The sequence below is a fragment of the Pezoporus occidentalis genome, unplaced genomic scaffold (assembly GCF_034315485.1).
Source record: "Pezoporus occidentalis ecotype Australia unplaced genomic scaffold, CSIRO_AGI_Poc_V1 ctg785, whole genome shotgun sequence".
Lineage (NCBI taxonomy): Eukaryota > Metazoa > Chordata > Aves > Psittaciformes > Psittacidae > Pezoporus > Pezoporus occidentalis.
The window spans coordinates 1,923-8,360 of record NW_026916142.1 but is presented as its reverse complement, the minus strand read 5'-3'; positions in this window follow the sequence as shown (position 1 = coordinate 8,360).

Below are 6,438 nucleotides of genomic sequence, written 5' to 3'. Positions count from 1 at the left end.
CCAGCGCCGCAAGCACCGCGCCGCGCATGCGCCAACGCCGCAAGCACCGCGCCGCGCATGCGCCAACGCCGCGAGCACCGAGCCGCGCATGCGCCAACGCCGCAAGCACCGCACCGCGCATGCGCCAAGCCGCAAGCACCGAGCCGCGCATGCGCCAACGCCGCGAGCACCGAGCCGCGCATGCGCCAACGCCGCGAGCACCGCGCCGCGCATGCGCCAACGCCGCGAGCGCCGCGCCGCGCATGCGCCAACGCCGCGAGCGCCGCCGCCGCCGCCGCCGGGGGAGGAGCCAAGGGGAGGGGGAGGAGGAGGAGGAGGGAGCGGCGCATGCGCGGATGGGAGGGAGGGGAGGGGAGGGGATGGGGGGGGCTGGGAAAGAGCTGAGGCTGAGTGACCCATAGCGCCCTATAGTGCCCCATAGCTGCTCCAGAGTGCCCCATAGCTGCCTCATAGCGCCCTATAGCTGCTCCAGAGTGCCCCATAGCGCCCCATAGCGCCCCAGAGTGCCCCATAGCTGCCCCAGAGCTGCCCCAGAGTGCCCCATAGCGCCCCATAGCTGCCCCAGAGTGCCCCATAGCGCCCTATAGTGCCCTATAGCTGCCCCAGAGCGCCCCATAGCTGCCCCAGAGCGCCCCAGAGCTGCCCCATAGCTGCTCCAGAGTGCCCCAGAGCTGCCCCAGAGCACCCCATAGCTGCCCCATAGCGCTCTATAGCGCCCCATAGCTGCCCCAGAGCTGCCCCATAGCTGCCCCATAGCGCTCTATAGCGCCCATAGCGCCCTATAGCGCCCCAGAGCACCCCATAGCTGCCCCATAGCGCCCCATAGCTGCCCCATAGCGCCCCATAGGACCCCACAGCGCCCCATAGCTGCCCCATAGCTGCCCCAGAGCACCCCAGAGCTGCCCCAGAGTGCCCCAGAGCTGCCCCAGAGCTGCCCCAGAGTGCCCCATAGCGCCCCATAGCAGCCCCAGAGTGCCCCAGAGCTGTCCCAGAGCACCCCATAGCTGCCCCATAGCGCTCTATAGCGCCCCAGAGCACCCCATAGCTGCCCCATAGCGCCCCATAGCTGCCCCACAGCACCCCATAGCGCCCCATAGCACACCGTAGCGCTCCAAAGCGCCCCATAGCTGCCCCAGAGCTCCCCAGAGCTCCCCATAGCTCCCTATAGCTGCCCCACAGCACACCATAGCGCCCCATAGCTGCCCCAGAGCACCCCAGAGTACCCCATAGCGCCCTATAGCACCCCATAGCTGCCCTATACCTGTCTCAGAGCGCCCCATAGCTGCCCCAGAGCACCCCATAGCTGCCCCAGAGCGCCCCATAACCGCCCCTCAGTACCCCATAACCTCCCCTCATTGCCCCATAACCGCCCCATGACACACCATAATTGCCCCATAGCACCCCATAACCACCCCTCAGCACCCCATAACCACCCCTCAGCGCCCCATAACCGCCCCATAACCACTCCTCAGAGCCCCATAAGTACTCTTCAGCGCCCCACAACTGTCCCATGACACACCGTAACTGCCCCATAGCACCCCATAGCACCCCATAACCACCCCCCCATAGCGCCCCATAACCACCCCCCCATAGCCCCACAGCGCCCCATAGCGCGCCCCATAGCCCCCCATAACCACCCCCCCATAGCGCCCCATAGCCCCCCATAACCACCCCTCAGCACCCCATAACCACCCCTCAGCACCCCATAACCTCCCCTCATTGCCCCATAACCGCCCCATGACACACCATAATTGCCCCATAGCACCCCATAACCCCCCCATCACCACCCCATATCCACCCCATCACCCGCCCATGACCACCCCATAGACACCCCATAGCGCCCCACAGACACCCCATAACCACCCCATAGCACCCCATAACCACCCCTCAGCACCCCATAACCACCCCACAACCACCCCACAGCACCCCACAACCACCCCACAGCACCCCATAACCACCCCACAACCACCCCTCAGCACCCCATAACCACCCCATAGCACCCCATAACCACCCCATAGCACCCCATAACCACCCCATAGCACCCCATAACCACCCCATAGCACCCCACAACCACCCCCCAGCACCCCACAACCACCCCCCAGCACCCCATAACCACCCCATAGCACCCCATAACCACCCCTCAGCACCCCATAACCACCCCACATCGCGCCCCTCCCCCCCCAAAAACCACCCCACCCCCATCCAACGCTGCTTTTTGAACCATTTTTATTTAAAAAACCCCAAAACAAGGCGGGGGGATGGGAGGGGATGGGGGGGGGGAGGGGCAGCCCCCCCCTTGTGTGAACGGGGTGCTGGGAGGGGGAGGGGCTGCCCCCCATTCTGGGTAAGGGGGCGGTCAGGTTAAAACGGCTCCGGGAGCACCTCCCCCACCCCCCCCCTCCCCCCCACCCCTCCTCCCAAGGCTAAAAATCCCCACAAGAAACAGGAACCCCCAAAGAGCGACCCCCAAGTGGGGCTGAACCCCATAGAGCGAGACCCCATAGAGCGAGACCCCAAAGTGGGGCTGACCCCCATAGAGACCCCAAAGTGGGGTGACCCCCATAGAGCGACCCCCAAGTGGGGTGACCCCCACAGAGTGACCCCCAAGTGGGGCTGACCCCCATAGAGCGACCCCCAAGTGGGGCTGAACCCCATAGAGCGACCCCCAAGTGGGGCTGACCCCCATAGAGTGAGACCCCATAGAGCGACCCCCAAGTGGGGCTGAACCCCATAGAGCGACCCCCAAGTGGGGCTGACCCCCATAGAGTGACCCCCAAGTGGGGCTGACCCCCATAGAGCAAGACCCCATAGAGCGAGACCCCATAGAGCAAGCCCCAAAGTGGGGTGACCCCCATAGAGCGAGACCCCCAAGTGGGGCTGACCCCCATAGAGCGAACCCCAAAGTGGGGCTGACCCCCATAGAGCGAGACCCCATAGAGCGACCCCCAAGTGGGGCTGAACCCCATAGAGTGACCCCCAAGTGGGGCTGAACCCCATAGAGCGAGACCCCATAGAGCGAGACCCCAAAGTGGGGTGACCCCCATAGAGTGAGACCCCCAAGTGGGGCTGAACCCCATAGAGCGACCCCCAAGTGGGGCTGAACCCCATAGAGCGACCCCCAAGTGGGGCTGACCCCCATAGAGCGACCCCCCAGGTGGGGTGAGCCCCATAGAGTGACCCCCAAGTGGGCTGACACCCCCCCCATAGAAACCCCCAAGGGATGTGACCCCCACAGAGTGACCCCCGAGTGGGTGACCCCCATAGAGCGAGCCCCCCAAGTGGGTGACCCCCTTAGAGTGAGCCCCCAAAGTGGGGTGACCCCCCATAGAGCGACCCCCAAGTGGGGCTGACCCCCATAGAGTGACCCCCCAGGTGGGGTGACCCCCCCACAGAGCGAGCCCCAAAGTGGGTAACCCCCATAGAGCGAGACCCCATAGAGCGAGACCCCATAGAGTGAGCCCCCAAAGTGGGGTGACCCCCATAGAGCGAGCCCCCCCATAGAGCGAGACCCCAAAGTGGGGTGACCCCCATAGAGCGAGCCCCCCAAGTGGGGCTGACCCCCATAGAGCGAGCCCCAAAGTGGGGTGACCCCCCCATAGAGAGAGCACCCCAAGTGGGGCTGACCCCCACAGAGTGACCCCCAAGTGGGCTGACCCCCATAGAGCGACCCCCAAGGGATGTGACCCCCATCGAGTGACCCCCAAAGTGGGCTGACCCCCCCATAGAGCGACCCCTAAGTGGGGCTGATCCCCATAGAGCGACCCCCAAGTGGGCTGACCCCCATAGAGCGACCCCCAAGTGGGCTGACCCCCATAGAGCGACCCCCAAGTGGGGCTGACCCCCATGAGCGACCCCCAAAGTGGGCTGACCCCCCCATAGGGCGACCCCCAAGTGGGCTGACCCCCCATAGAGTGACCCCCAAGTGGGCTGACCCCCCATAGAGTGACCCCCAAGTGGGCTGACCCCTCCATAGAGCAAGCCCCCAAAGTGGGGTGACCCCCCCCATGGAGTGAGCCCCCAAAGTGGAGTGACCCCCATAGAGCGACCCCCAAGTGGGGCTGACCCCCCCAAAGAGTTACCCCCAAAGGGGGTCAGCCACAAAGTGGGGTGACTCCCCATAGAGTGATCCCCCCCAAGTGGGGCTGACCCCATAGAGCGACCCCCAAGTGGGGCTGACCCCATAGAGCGACCCCCAAGGGATGTGACCCCCCCGCTGGTCACAGCGGGGCGGAGCAGGGCTCAGTTGGTCACGGTCACAGTGGGGCGCAGCGGGGCTCAGCGGGGGGCGCAGTGGGTCGCAGTTGGGCGCAGTGGGGCACGCAGTGGGGCGCAGTTGGTCACAGCGGGGCGCAGTGGGTCACTCAGTGGGGTGCAGTGGGGCACGCAGTGGGGCTCAATGGGGGGCGCAGTGGGGCTCAGTGGGTCGCAGTGAGGCGCAGCAGGGCTCAGTTGGTCTCAGTGGGTCACACAGTGGGTCGCAGTGGGCCTCAGTGGGTCACAGTGGGGCTCAGTGGGTCGCAGCTGGCCCCAGTGGGTCTCAGTGGGTCACGCAGTGGGTTGCAGCGGGCCTCAGTGGGTCACAGTGGGGCTCGGTGGGGCACACAGTGGGGCATGCAGTGGGGCTCAGTTGGTCGCAGTGGGTCGCAGTGGGTCACACAGTGGGTCGCAGCGGGTCTCAGTTGGGTCTCAGTTGGTCTCAGTTGGTCTCAGTGGGTCTCAGTGGGTCTCAATGGGTCTCAGTTGATCTCAATGGGTCTCAGCGGGTCTCAGTTGATCTCAGTGGGTCTCAGTTGATCTCAGTGGGTCTCAGTTGGTCTCAGTGGGTCTCAGTTGGTCTCAATGGGTCTCAGTGGGTCTCAGTGGGTCTCAGTTGGTCTCAGTGGGTCTCAGTTGGTCTCAGTGGGTCTCAGTTGGTCTCAGTGGGTCTCAGTTGGTCTCAATGGGTCTCAGTGGGTCACGCAGTGGGTCTCAGTTGGTCTCAGTTGATCTCAGTGGGTCTCAATGGGTCTCAATGGGTCTCAGCGGGTCTCAGTGGGTCATGCAGTGGGTCACGGTGGGGCACGCAGTGGGGCTCAGTTGATCTCAGTGGGTCTCAGTTGATCTCAGTTGGTCTCAGTGGGTCTCAGTGGGTCTCAGCGGGTCTCAATGGCTTGCAGTGGGTCACAGTGGGTCTCAGTGGGTCACGCAGTGGGTCACGGCGGGTGTCTCATCGGGTCTCATCGGGTCTCAGTGGGTCTCAGTGGGTGTCTCAGCAGCTCACAGTTGGTCACGCAGTGGGTCACGGCGGGGCTCTCATTGGGTCTCAGTTGGTCTCAGTGGGTCCCGGCGGGTCTCCGTGGGTCTCAGTGGGTCTCAGCGGCTCGCAGTGGGTCCTGGCGGGTCTCAATGGGTCTCATTGGGTCTCAGTGGGTCTCAGTGGGTCCCAGCGGGGGTCTCGCGGCGTGTCTCAGTGGGTCTCAGTGGGTCTCATTGGGTCTCAATGGCTCACGCAGTGGGTCGCAGTGGGTCTCAGTGGGTCATGGTGGGGCACGCAGTGGGTCGCAGTGGGGGTCTCAGTGGGTCTCAGCGGGTCTCAGTTGATCTCAGTGGGTCTCAATGGGTCTCAATGGGTCTCAATGGGTCCTGGTGGGTCTCAGTGAGTCTCATTGGGTCTCAATGGCTCACGCAGTGGGTCGCAGTGGGTGTCTCAGCAGGTCGCAGTGGGTCTCAGTGGGTCCCGGTGGGTCGCAGCGGGTCTCAGTGGGTCCCGGTGGGTCTCAGTGGGTCTCAATGGGTCTCAGTGGGTCTCAGTGGGTCTCAATGGGTCTCAGTGGGTCTCAGTGGGTCCCGGTGGGTCACGGTGGGGCTCGCAATGGGTCGCCGTGGGTCTCGCAGCGGGTCTCAGGCCGGGAAGGGCTCCGGCGCGGGCTCGGGGGGCTCCTGGAAGTGGCTGCGCTGCAGCAGCTTCACGTGGTGCTCGTAGATCTTGAGCGCGGGGCCCAGGCGGATCGAGAGCCCCGTGAGCACGTCCGAGCGCTGCATGAGCAGCAGCGAGCGGCCGTCGATCTCCTGTGGGGCACGGCGGGACCATGGGGATCCGTGGGGCAGGACCCATAGGGATCCATGGGGTGGGGACCCATAGGGATCCATGGGGTGGGGGGACCCATGGGGGGCAGGGGGATGGGGGGACCTATGGGGATCCATGGGGATGGGGATGGGGGACCCATAGGGGTGCAAGGGATGGGGGGGGGACCCATGGGGGTGCATGGGGATGGGGGGACCCATAGGGGGGCAAGGGGTGGGGGACCCATAGGGGAGCATGGGGATGGGGGGACCCATAGGGATCCATGGGGTGGGGACCCATAGGGGCGCATGGGGATGGGGACCCATAGGGATCCGTGGGGCAGGGACCCATAGGGATCCGTGGGGCAGGGACCCATAGGGGCAGGGACCCATAGG